The 13,403-nt window shown below is 40.8% G+C and overlaps 1 protein-coding gene across 1 annotated transcript in view; it reads right to left on the minus strand.

Annotated features, from left to right (window-relative positions):
- The window catches only part of LRRTM4 (leucine rich repeat transmembrane neuronal 4), a 236,699-nt gene that overhangs the window by 206,160 nt on the left and 17,136 nt on the right, over positions 1-13,403 (minus strand). The window lies entirely within an intron of this gene.

Consider the following 13,403-nt stretch of genomic DNA (forward strand, 5'->3'; position numbering starts at 1 on the left):
GCTCCCCCTTCCCCAGTCCCACTGCAGCACTCGACTGCATTCTGCTGGCACAGCACCCCGTTACTTGATTATGATTTCCGTGGTCAGTAGACTTGCACTATGGGGATCCATTTTAATCGTAGGCTTCCCAGCAAACAGGTCTGTGCTCAAAAACTGTGCACACCCCACACAACTGACCTAAACGAGTGGGTGATCTATAGGAGGGATACCTAGCATAATGTTGCTACAATATGCCTACCAGCTGTACGCTGCCTGACGAAGGAAGGCCCTGAACTCTATCAATAGCATCTGCTTCCAGAAGATGGCAACTGCCACTTTCCCCTCAAAGGGCCAGTTTTTTAAATGATAAGACATTATGATCAATTGTGTCAGAAACACTATGGGAGTTGCACACACACACACAAAAAGTGCCTCAAAATTAAGCCACTAAGTGTAATATATCCACTCAGATGCATATCCCAAGGAGATATATATATATAATTATCTGATGCATCATGCAAATTCTTTATCTGTAGCTCTTCAAAAGTAGAGGAGGAATGATTAAAAAAAAATAAAGTAAAAGGAAATCCTATGAAGATTCTAGCAACTCTAAACAACAAAACAGGTTAAAAGATGCCCTAGTAAGCTGGGTGCTAAATCTGACTTTCCAGATCAATACAGAGAGATACCACTGAGGAGCATCACACAGTGCTTAAGATATAATTTAGGCAACGCTGAGAGCTAGGTAGAAGGTGGAAAGATACGTGCCTTTAGGAGAGAAGAGTGTGATGAACTGAGACAGGGAGGAAGATGTGGGCAGAGAAGCAGCTCCGAAGTACTACAAGATGGTTTTAAACGAAGCTTGATCCTGCATGGCATTTCAGTTATTCTTGACTGCTGCAGGAACTGAGAGCTGAGCTAGCTCCCTAAGTGTTTTGTAAATTACCATACTCTTCTGACATCAACTTTGAATCCATCTTCAGCAGTTTATCATGCCAAATTAGTGGGAGAAATAAAACTGGTACAATTCCTGGACTCATCAATGATTTTTAATTAATCACCTATAACCAGAACGTTTGTGAATTCTGCAGAACAAGACAGACTTGGTATCATCGACAAATGCCTTCAGTTTTTCCTCAGCACAATTACCAAAATTCTGTATTTACAGAACCTCTTCAATATACTTGTTCTAGAATAATACCTATCCTTCAAGACCCTGTTTTCTTATGGGTACGTAGCTAACTGAACAAATCATTAGCAATCATATCCCCATTGTAGCAGTTCATTAAAAACAAAACAATAAAATTCCATGTAGTTGAGGCCAACAACCCACCAGATGTGGGGAGTGAAAGAGCCTTTTCTTCAGGCTGTTTAAAGCAAGCTAAAAAGGCCCTTTAGAGTCGGACAGCAGATCTATAACAACTTGATAATTACACTGAATAATGAAGGAAACACAAGTTTCAGAATTCACACCAATCTTAAAATATAGTAACATAACATTGAGCTTTGTTTACAAACAGTGACTTTTGCATACACAAGTCTTTGTGACTTCCATGTTAATGCAAACTTATATTACACTGCTCTACCGACGTGCCTGAAACGGTATTTCGTAGTATGATAAACCATGAGCGTTTTTAATGCCATTACCTTGAGATCGCTATCAGCATTCCACTGAAATAAATGTGGAGCTTGTCACAGACTTCAAACTATCTCATAAGAGGTCCCCGTTTTTCTCCTCCAGGTCTAGGCATGTAGGAACAGCGAGTCCCTGCATGAAAGACTGGTGGAGAACTCCAACACAGAGCAAGGCAGGACCACGAGCTAGAGATCAGCAGCTGGAGACCTAGTCGAAAACAGGGCGAAAGGAACAGGAGAAGGAGCGATGTGCTGAAAATTGCTTACTGCAGCAGTTTGGATAAACACATATTTTCCTATAACGATTCAATTAAAATGTAATTTTCTTGAAAGCTAGGAGCGGGGCTATTTCAGTGTGCAAGCCTCCACATGATCTTCTGTGGTTTTGTTTGTGACTGCTCTTCACCGAGCTGGATTACACACACAGATATTCTCAGCAACATATTTAATATCAGATACGTCGTCCTCTCAGATTAGCTTAATATCATTGTGGAAAAAGGAATGATTTTAACAGCTGGACAAGTTATTTTTCACTGTGAAGGTTATTAACCTTTGGAACAAATTATCAGAGAAGTGGAGTTTTCGCTCTAAGTCCTCAAGCGACTCTCTGGAAGCACCTTTTAGTCAATATGAACTATTGGTTTTATAAACAGTGGAACTTTGGGAAGTTTTGTGGCCCTTGATATACAAAAGCAGGCAAAGCAGACGGCTAACTGCCTCTTCTCCACTTAAAATTTCTTATATGTATCAGGGTAAAATATCCCCCCCTCCAGTCTTCGTTAGACATGAGAGGTAGTGAAATACGAAATGTTACATCTACCTTTTTCTTATAACCTGTGTGGAAAACTCACTGAAGCAACGTTAATTCTAGTCCCTTGTCTGTTACAGAAAAAACAATGAAGTCTGGACCTTGTTCTCAAAAGCTAATACAATAAATGTTTGGGAGCTAATCATAAATAGAAAAAGGTTAATCAATTCCTCAGATTGTCAAAGCTTCATGCACACTGGGACTCTTAATACATTCAACCAAGAAAAGGCAGCAAAGAAAATACCCATAGATTTTGTTTTCAAATAAAAATTGCTAATAATTCAAAATCGCCAGTGGGTTGCTTCCTTTTTTGATTTGTACAATTTGTGTTCCACCTGCAGAAACAGGCGAACTGCCTTCATTTCCCCATTTCACTTTGCATGTGACATTGATGTGGCTTTTATAAGTCAGAAGCCTAACATATGATTTAGAGGCTCTGGGAAAGAAAATGATAATGCTGGGGAAAGAAATGGATCCGAAATTTACATTAAAATCATGCAATTTCACTGCGCTGCAGAAAACTACTGGGACAAGGGAGCACCTGAGTAGCTGTAAGTAAGTCTCTGTTGCATCTGAATATAGTATAGACATTTTAAAAGAACTAAATAGTCATGTGCTAATACCACACCAAGACAAAGCAGACCACTTCAGACTGGCTTTTATGCTAGGAACAAAACAGACTCAGGAGGAGTCCCTTAAGGCTCCAGACAATACTTTTTTCTTTCATGTTAAAGTAGTAGCTAAAGCCCCAACCCTATTCCGTTAGCCACCACGCTGGAAGAGAGTAAAGGCGATGCTCCCCAGCTGGCCCGCGGTGTAAGGAGATGGGAGAGCAAAGACTATAAGAAGACAGGAGAAATTTTCAAAGATTAAGGATTGGTTTCAATGCTCAAATTCTAATGAAAGTCAACGTGACCTTGCTTTCCTCTTTTCTTTTGACAGTCTGACAGTTTGCAATGAAACGATCTCTCCCAGCTCACACAATAAATTAACAGCAGAGTTTAGAACGGTTCCTAAATCTTGTGGCCTCCAGCTATAGCTGACTGGTGGATCACCTTGCCTTCCAAATTCACCAGGAGGAAGGACATCCTCCAGTCTTGGAAAGAAAGGTAGAGCTTCCTGCACAGAAGCTCCCTCCTATATATTCTTGAATCTCATTTAGCTCTGAATTATGCCAGTCAGCATGACACATCTCTATACTCAAGAGTTCAAGAAAGAAAGTGGTACGGTTTCTTTGGATAATCGGAAGAGTAAGAAGGATCCAGAGTAGCAGACTAAGATCTAGCCTTAGGTTCTTCCACAAATTAGAGCTGTAAACAGCACGCAGACCCACATTAAAGGGGAGGAATGCATAATTGCCTAACGGGATTATGCATAACGCAAGCCTGAGGATGTTCCCACTAACACCATACCTACCTCATTCTCACACACGTGGGACAGAGCTGCTCTGAAGCTAGGGAAGATCAAAAATCTAGTAGAGAGCTTCATACAAATTCTTGGTCAACTTCAGTATTTCTAGTATTTTTTCCTTCTCGGTACTATGAAAAGAACCTTAATCAGCGCTTGTTTCCAAACAATGCGTAATCTTATTAAGTTGTTGTGCCTTTTGCCAGTTACAGCACAGCTTCCCAGGTGAAGGCCTACCACGTGGGAGCAACAGAGGAAAACTATGTTAAGAACACTGAGGCTTCTATTTCCACAAAATCTTGGATGAGACATGACATTATCGATGGAAACAAAATTATTGCTAAAATGTATTAGTCTTAGGACTTGTTCTGTGTGTTCTGACATATTGTTTGTGTGTGTGTGTATGCACACAGACACAGAACATCTGCCCTGACCTTCAGTACTTCTTAATACACATTCTGTTAAATTAATGGATAATGATGACCCAGAAAAATCATTTCTCTCATCTTCACATAATGTGAGAAGTACATGGTAATTAACTAGCCTTTAAGAATGACACTGTTGATTATTTCAGGACAATCAAATAATAGCAGAGAAATGGAGTCTGAATGGGAAGGATGGTGTCAGATGTACAGTTTAAACAATAGCTGTTTTGCCTGTCATTCACACCAAATTGCTGCAGGAGGGGGGAAAGAAAAACTATTTATAACCTGTCAGTCTCAAGAAACCACAATTATGATGATTTAATTAACACATGGAGAGGCTTCAGGCAATCACATCGTTCTAAATTTAAGAAGTAGCACGTTTCAGGCCCAAGATGATTTAGAACATTAACAAATGCAAGCTGAACCAGGGCAAGAATGTGATGGCTTTGTTGGTTCCTTTTAAAGCATCCATCACAGCACAAAGATAATCCAAATGGATGTGTTAGTGAAAGATGAGAGCAGTGAAGAATCATCTGGGGTTTCAGAGGCCATCACACAGGAGGAGAAGCTGATTTTTAATAAGAACTGAGTTTGAGCAAAACCACACAACTCAAGTCTGTTTGTCAAAGACACTCTATGCATTGGAAAAGTCTGTGAAAAAAGTGAGTTCGGGTGTATGAGAGTGCAAGGCACTAAGAGTCAGATTGACCTTCCCACGGAAGCTTGCGCTCAGTGCCAAATAGGTCCTGCCTCGGCCTGATGCCCAGGAGTGAGTTTTAACACGTGCACAGTGCAATCCCAGAACATGGGAAGGCCTTTTCACTGCACAAGACAGAGTTGGAGGCATCCAATAAACAGAACATTGTCAAAGGCTTCCAAAAACCTGGACTGCAGTACTCACTGGTCAGCTCATCTCCTGCAACTAGATCGCTCTTCATGTCTGCATTTCCTCTTTCCATGCCCTACTTGTTTAATTACCTGCTGTGTCCTATTCTCCCAGGCACAAAACGATTCCCTTCAATATTTTCATATGGTGATTAAACTTGGGAGTTGTCAGCTGCTACCCAAACACAAATAGTCATAGTAATGATACTACATTGAGCTTACCTTCTTTCTCTTGCTATTGCCTGCTTCTTAGTTGGATTAAAATACAAGTAACATACAGGAAAAGCCTACTTCTTCAACATGAGAAAAAAAACTTGACCAGAGTTTACATAGAAAAACATAATGAACCTCCTGCTTTAAAACTGGTTCTTTCATTGTCTGTCAAAAATTGGAGATCGAGATTGTTTTTTCTACAATGTATATTTATATCAGCATGCAGTTGGAAGCACTGTGCACGCACCCTATGCTGAATGTATCAAAAGATCTTGGTACACTACGTAATTACTAAGCTCTGCCTGTTGCGATGAAGGACATGCCGCATTCCCACAATACATTTAATACAAAGTGACTTAACCATCTGATTTTTCTCCTCATGTAACACTTTTGCAGTGTAGTTGAAATGTTCGGAGAAAAGACTATGTACTTTTATACGACAAAAGAACTTACAAAATTCAGTATCAAATCAAGATTAAGGTCAGTCTTCCCCATTTAGGTCTTCACATAAAGAAAACACATACCCATAACAAGCACACAACATCAATGGTCCACCTTTGATCATAAACAAACTGATCATGCTAGTTTTCGCCATAGGCTGAAACCAGAAATACTATTTTTCTTTTTATTGTTGTGTATTCCAGAGGAAACTGCATAATACGGTGACAGTGAAAGACCAGAAAAAAAATGGAACCTTCATAGCAAAGAGCTGATGCATAAGATCACAATCTACGTGACAGAGGAAGTAAAAATTAGGATAATGTTATTTACCTGATGAGTTTTGAGAACTTCAGATAAAAAGTACTATGCAAAAAAGTCCTTGCTTTTTTGTCACACAAAGGATAGAAAACAAAGAAGAGAAGTTCAAGCATCCTCGCAAAGGCCTGTCATTTTCTGTAGGAAGCTGCCTGCTGACAGAGACACAGCCTTGGACCACAAAGCTTTTAGGAAAGACTCTCTGGCTTGCTCGCATCCATGAACTTCTCATATTCTAGCCAATTATATTTAAATGTATCTAAAGAACCAGAAAAATAATTTAAAAAATGGCTTGCATGTATCAATCTGTACTTGAATTAAGAAACAACGGTGCAGATTTTGCTGCAGCTAGAATATACCCCAGATGGTGAGAGATTATAGATGATCAACATTTTCTGGCCTTTCTTACCTTCCCCATTCTTGCAGGTGGAACAATTCCCATTCAAGTTCTGATATATCTGTCAGGAAGAGCTTTTTATTTCCGTCTGACTTAAAAAGGCAAAGGCAAAACAAATTCATTAGGCCAAGAAGCCAATATTCCCATAAAGTAACACCCTCTCACGCCGTCCCTTCGCTGCATACTCTGGCTTCTAATAACGTTCAAATTTTGCAGCTCGGAACAGAGACAACAACTCCCAGGAAATCCCTCAGAATTGATCCAGTCATCTTTTTGTGTAGATGGAGAGATCTACAAGCAATCTAAGCTTATTTGGCTGCACAACAGGCAGATGTGATAAAAGCTGATTAGTGTCAAAAATGTTTACTGCTGCAGCCCATCTGTGTTCAGTCCTAAAATACCTGGCTTGAAATGACCAAATACCAGGATGTTAGTAGCGCTATCAACGCAAATCACACAGGAATTTTTTGTGTCAAAATGTTTACAGGATGGGTAGCATGACAGAGGGCTGCACGTCTCTGTATGCCAAGCAGCTCCTGCTAGCAAAGCATGCAATCTCCTGAACGTAACAGGTAGACCATCTCAATGGAAGTAACACACTGCACAGCTGAGCCCTGAACTGTAGTCCCAAAGGCTTTGAAACGTATAGGTCTCTTCTACCAGGGGCAGATTGCCTGCCGAAAGGAGTATGTGTCTAGGAAGGTCCCTGTCAAGAAGCAGAGCAAACCAGCACATACGTAGCTCTGGTTATTTCCAGCACCCAAACCAGCTCAGTCAGCTCTGTGCTGCAACAGCCTCTGTAGTTGAGGCAACAGTCTTCACATCAAGAATCAGGGCAACTCTTGTTATTCTGGAGGAGAGCTGGAGGAACATTTCCGGCAGCAGGATACTTACTAATAAGATTGTTTGCCCCTTTTAGAGAGTGAGGTTTCTTTATTTTTTTGTGTGTGTTTAAAAGAAAAAAAAACCACCACCAACAAAAACAAATGAATAGGTTCAACAGATTTCTTTGCTATTTCTGTTAGCGCTCTCCCTCCTGGCATGAGCTACATAATGGACTAAAATCGATTTTTTTTTCTCCTCCTTAAAATACTGGCAGCACATCATAGAGTTTAAGCAAAAGCAGAAGAAGGGGTGAGAGAAAGGAAAAGGGAGATGGAGAGGGCAAACTGCATCTGTCACAATTCCAGCAACAGAGGAATCCTTCATAAGGCCTGAGCAACGATTATAATAGGAATGCAAGTATTGTCCTCTCTTGTACAAAGCTTTTACAATGCAGCATCCTCTCCATTCGAGCAATCCTTGCTGTGTATAACTCAAACCATGAAGTTTCTAGAAAGTGGCAAAATTAGGGGAAGTAGAAAAAGAGGTGATGAGGAGGCAGGGAGGATGACAGTCAATCAGTTACCTTCCTGGCTGGACGTTGTGTTTAAGACTATGAATCCTCAGTGCAATTTCAGAGTTCTGTCAATTAACCGTCAGCCTCTGGATGAGACCCAGCGGAGCAAACGTAATGCCTGAAACGTGGTTCGGAAAGCTCCCAAGCCTAAGAGAAAATCTGGGAGATGTGGGTTCAGCTTCTTCCTTTGCCACTGATTATCTGCATTATCTCAGAGCAAGTCACTTCTAAGGTCTCAGCAGCACCTTTACTGCAAGACCAAATTTCAGACAAGCTAATCTCTCACCCAGGCACCTGAATAAGGACCGAGTAAGACTTTCAGAAGTGTTCAGCATCCTTCTGCAGCTCCCTTTTCAAATTTACAACCAGTGTCTCAATTGCTGCTGATGCATAGCTGGATGAGTTCTTCCGGAAATACGGCCAGCCATTTTGGTAATATCTTTGGGAAATCTCACACTTTACAAGCACTAAACCAGGAAAATTTGCCCCTGTGCATTTATTGCTCCATCACTAGCACTTCTATAGCACAGCTTTCTGTATACTGACATTACACTTGCAATAACAAGTATGCAATGCTAACAAAGGCTCTGAATGGTAACAAACACAAATGTCTACCTTTGGTCCTAGTCTGGAAGACAATTCTAAAATTTATCTTCTCCTCAAACCTCTCACTGGCCCTGTGCCTAAAAGATTTCACCTCTGAGCCACTTCTGACATATTTCTTCCAGATATACTGCACTGAGGAAAAGCGCTATCAGCTTAGCCTTTGCTTACTCTCCCAATACAAACACAGAGCTTATGACAGAGTTTCATTAGATTGATTCACCCTTCAGTTTACAACTCAAGCAAGAATTTAAGGTCCATCTATAATCAGAGAGATGTGGAGAAAGAGAGGCAGAGGAGGAGCCACAGCACAGAAGGACATGAGAAAGCTAAATTAACAATGCCCATCTGACACCGTTCCAAAACAGAGCCACTGGAAAGACAACCACAGGACTTTGGCCCTAAAATGATGACACTAGGCTATCTAATTAACCATTAGTGCTTCCCATACTCCTCACTCATCACCTCCCATATTCTTCTGTTTGTAATGCACTACCTGTGGAATCACGTTCCTTTTGCATTCCCCTGAGCTGTAACGAACTTAACCTCTGCCATGAAGTCCTTGCTAAGTATTCCTTATAAAAACATAAGGCTGATGACCAAAGCAAATACAATCAGATGTTCTTCAAGAAAAAAAGAAAAATTCTGCCAAATCATTGAGTGATTTCGCTCATGAGGTCGCAATACCCCATAAGCTCATGCTTAGCCCCTGGGCAGCTCTTCCAAAGTTGAGTTACAGAACCATGAACACCCTCGCAGAACTGGAACCTCGGACTAAACAGTATCTGGGCCATGGAGATTGTTTTGGTTTTTCCTCTTTGCATCTTGTTCAAAACAACACAGTAATGGTGTTTAATAAATAAATAATAAACAACAGTGGCATGTCAACATTTCCTTTTAAATCAGGCTCAAAAGGAGGAGGTCAACAGCAGCCCACCAAGTCTGCATATGTTGCTTTCCTTTATCAATCTATTTCTTCCCACTGGCAAGAGGGGAGGAAGCAGAATTCAAAGCGAACATAATTTTGTGTGACTGATTTAGCATGTGTGAATACAAGTGACAACTGCCCTGGTTTTCACTCCAATGGAAAACACAGGAGCATCCCAACAGAGATGTACTTGTATGTGCACAGGTGGGCTTGTTTGTCAGGCGCTGGGGTATGGTTAGACATTGAGAAGCGAAAGTGTAAAAAGTAACCTTGCAGGGTCTGTGTCAATCGTCTCTCAAAGGGCTTCCCATCAACTGTGCTCAGTTAACACAGAAAAGATGTTCACTTGTTTGGTTGGTTGTTGTTTGTTTTGTAACTGCCAGCCTGAGAAACGGGAGATGAATAACCTTCCAGTAGAAAGGAGGAAACATTTTTGTAGCAATGTTCCTTCTCCCCATATAGCTTCAGAGTGTGCTATTTACAGATATTTTGTGTGCGATACATATGAAATACATAATATTATAGCTTGGTTTATGAAATTGCCTTTTATGGCTCCCAGATCTTCAGCAAATGTACAAATAAATATGAAAGAGAGAGGGAATAAGATGCACATGCACAAAGCAAAGCAAATACCAAAATGAGATAGCAGCAGTCTGCTAACCGGATGGTGAGAGCCAAAATCGTAAGCATCCAGTTATTTTAGAAACCCTTGCCAATAGACTAAATAGAATACCATAGGCCAGGTGTCAGTGATTATAATCCCACTGATGCCAAGAGAGTTGCTCCCATTTACAGCAAGCCTGACTTTGGCGCTCTCTCTGTAGTACAAGAAATAATTCATAAAGCATGGACTTGAAAAAGCAGCAGTACAAACCGTACCTGCAACTCCCCTACTTGCAGCATAAGGACCCAATACAGGGCAGCTCTCCTACGCCTGTGTTGCTTCATTATGTGCTAGAAGTCTCACTGAACTTAAAACAACAACAAACACCGCCCTGCTCACGTGTGTAGTCGCTGTGGAAAAAAAGAACCTGCATAAATACCTAAGTGTGTTATTTCAAGGCCAGTTCTGCCATGGAAAACAACTGGCTTAGGGATGAGCTGAGCTGGATGCTTCTAAAAACAAACTCATCACTGGGAACGTAGCAGGCATGCTCACACGACCTTAGGCCACACTCAGAAACCATTCATTATCGCCGACTACCTGCAACAGAGTATGCTCAAGCATCTTTCCCAGGTTAAAATGGAACCAAGCCATTATTTCTTTCCTGAAAGACACACAATGTTTGGACACCTTAGCTGCTTACAGGCGCGTGGGGGGGGGGAGACATGTGAAAGCAGACAATTATTTGAACAATATTACTAAAAAAAGTAAAATCAATGAACTCATAAGCAATGAATTCTGAAAGCCTGCCTGCCTTCATTTTGAGAACCAGACACTCTTCTGCCCTCTAAGTGGTCCTTTTTTGGGAGAAACCTCAGCATGAGCACAGTGAATGAGCAAGTCAGATGGACAGGAGGATGGGCCTGAGCTATGTCTCACCTGTACAAAATAACAGTTTTCCCACAAGTATGTACATTGGGGTAAACTGGTAAATAAAGAGATGTTCCATTTTCTTTTTTTTTTTCCCCAAACATAAAACCTTTCCACCGCTGAAGACACTACAAGGATTTTTTTCGTACCATTTTTAAGTACTGTACAGTGCATATCTATCCTTTTACAAGTGAAACCTTGTAGCTATGGAGACGAAGAATGTTAAATCCAAGCTGAAGATAGTATTTCAGTGGGGGCTTATGGTTGCTTCATGTGCCTTCAATGATCTGCTGTTTTCTGTCTCCTGAAGTCTTCTGCACTAACAGCCAATGCATACTAAATCACCATGCAAATACAGAGCATACTGTCTACCAGTCACAGCCTGGGACAACACCATCATGTCCAGTACAGTCTTACGGATTTACACCATAACCAAGAATCCCACAGACAACACGATAAACAGCTTGAGCTCTGCTAAGCTGTGCACCAGCTTAACTTAACCTGAACAGGCAGCAGAATAGAATTGTTCTGGTACTGCAACAGCACCTGGAAACCAGGCGAACTGGGGGCCCCTTGTGTTTAATGCTGTGTGTAACAATCAACATCCACATGAAGAAATTATGCCACGTTGACCTTCTGTTACTAGACCTGGTAGGACTCTTCAACTTTTTATTTATCTGCCGTAATCCAAATTATCCAGATTTCAGTCTCCCAAACAACATCACATGTTCCCTATCTTCTACGCACTACGATCGTGATCCAAATTCCGTTACAGATTATGGTTTCATTACATGGACTTTCAGTTATGGCGTGCAGATTCAGCTGTCTTCCATATCATCTTGGTGTAAATTAAACAGCGTTTTATTCAAGCTAATGAAACTTCAGCAGTGTTAAACTTGAGCATGAAGAGGAGACAGCCTTTCAGGTCAAATTAATGCTCCTTGTGACAGCCAGTGAAAATTCAAAATAACTTGTTAGCATCGCTTTCTACTTGTGCTGCTAAGAGGAAAAAAAACCCCCACACCTTCGTTCACATGATACTGGTAGAAATAACAAAGGTATGACAGGTGGTTTTCTTTTTTGAAGACAACACTGCTCCACAGAAAACAACCCCAAAACATACACTTTTTTTTTCTTCCCCTCTGCTCCGTGGTCCAAAATCAGCTAGGGATTTCAGGTGTCAAATATGAAACATCTTAAAGACGCCCTATTGTCAGAAAGTGAAAACATCCACTTTTAAAAAATCAGGATCCTAGAACTGCAGCCTGCTCAACACTGCCCATCTTTAACACACCTTTATACTACCTGGCTGTCAAAGGCATTGGTCAAAATCTACCATAGTCAAACCTAGTTTGCATAAATGGATATGAATAAATTTCAACAGGCACATTAAGCACTCTCAGGTAGGCTGTCCACAACCAAGGAAGCAAAATCATCCACGGTCCCCTAATACCACATCACGTGCAAGATTAAGTAACAAGTACTGAAATGTAATTGCACAAATCCTCCTTGCCAGGTATAAATAAGCAATAGCAATCACAAGTAAGAAACTATTTTACATACGCATTAACAGAGTCATTGACAATACAGCAATGAAAAAATACGGTATTTTCTTGCCAAAGCTGAACAACAGACCAAAGAAGCACCGAGAGCTTTTCCGATTTGTATTTCCCATGTTGCTGAGTCAAAATCGTAACACGGCCTTAAGGGCCTGAAACTATTAACTCCAGTAGAGTTGTCTCTCAACTAAAGATCAACTAAAGTGTCTGATCACTAAAATGAAATCAAAACCCCCCAAGAATCCCCCTCTCCCAACCCAGACATTTGCAAATGTACTGTTTGACTTGGGGCCTTTACAAGGCTCAGGTTCAGAAGAGCTAGTAAGGCAGCTTGCTGTTCCTGCTTCTCCAGGAAAACAAGTAAGTGCCCAACTCTAAGGTTCTGCTGCAGTCCTCTTGTCCCCTGGTTTACTTGTGAACCAGACAGAAAATGCAGAAAATCTTTGACATTCTCTTTAAATAGGCCATAAATCCCTCAAGATTTGACGTGGTGTCTGGAGTAAAGAGGTCTCCGTGTTTATTTTAGAACAGAAAAGGTTCTTCAACTCCTATGTTTCTAACCAATACATTAAAAATGGGACTCTTGTAGCCACTGCTAGTAAAACGGGTGCAAATAGGAGAATAACACTCCAGATGCCTTTACCATAGTTGTTTACTTCAACTTAATCTATTTTTTTTATAAGTCTGAATTATTCAAAATAATCACGATCGCTTCCCTGCCTGTTGTTATTTAATGAGATAACCTTTCATACTGAGCAAACCCAAGAGCAAAAAAATCTCATTAATCTTTCTAGTGTTTAGAGACACCTCAAGAGCTTCAAACATTTACCTCTCCTTCCCAGCAGCTGAAATGGTTTTAGGAGGATCATGGTTCA

This window comes from Ciconia boyciana, chromosome 25 (genome assembly GCF_034638445.1).
Source record: "Ciconia boyciana chromosome 25, ASM3463844v1, whole genome shotgun sequence".
NCBI classification, from domain to species: Eukaryota; Metazoa; Chordata; class Aves; order Ciconiiformes; family Ciconiidae; genus Ciconia; species Ciconia boyciana.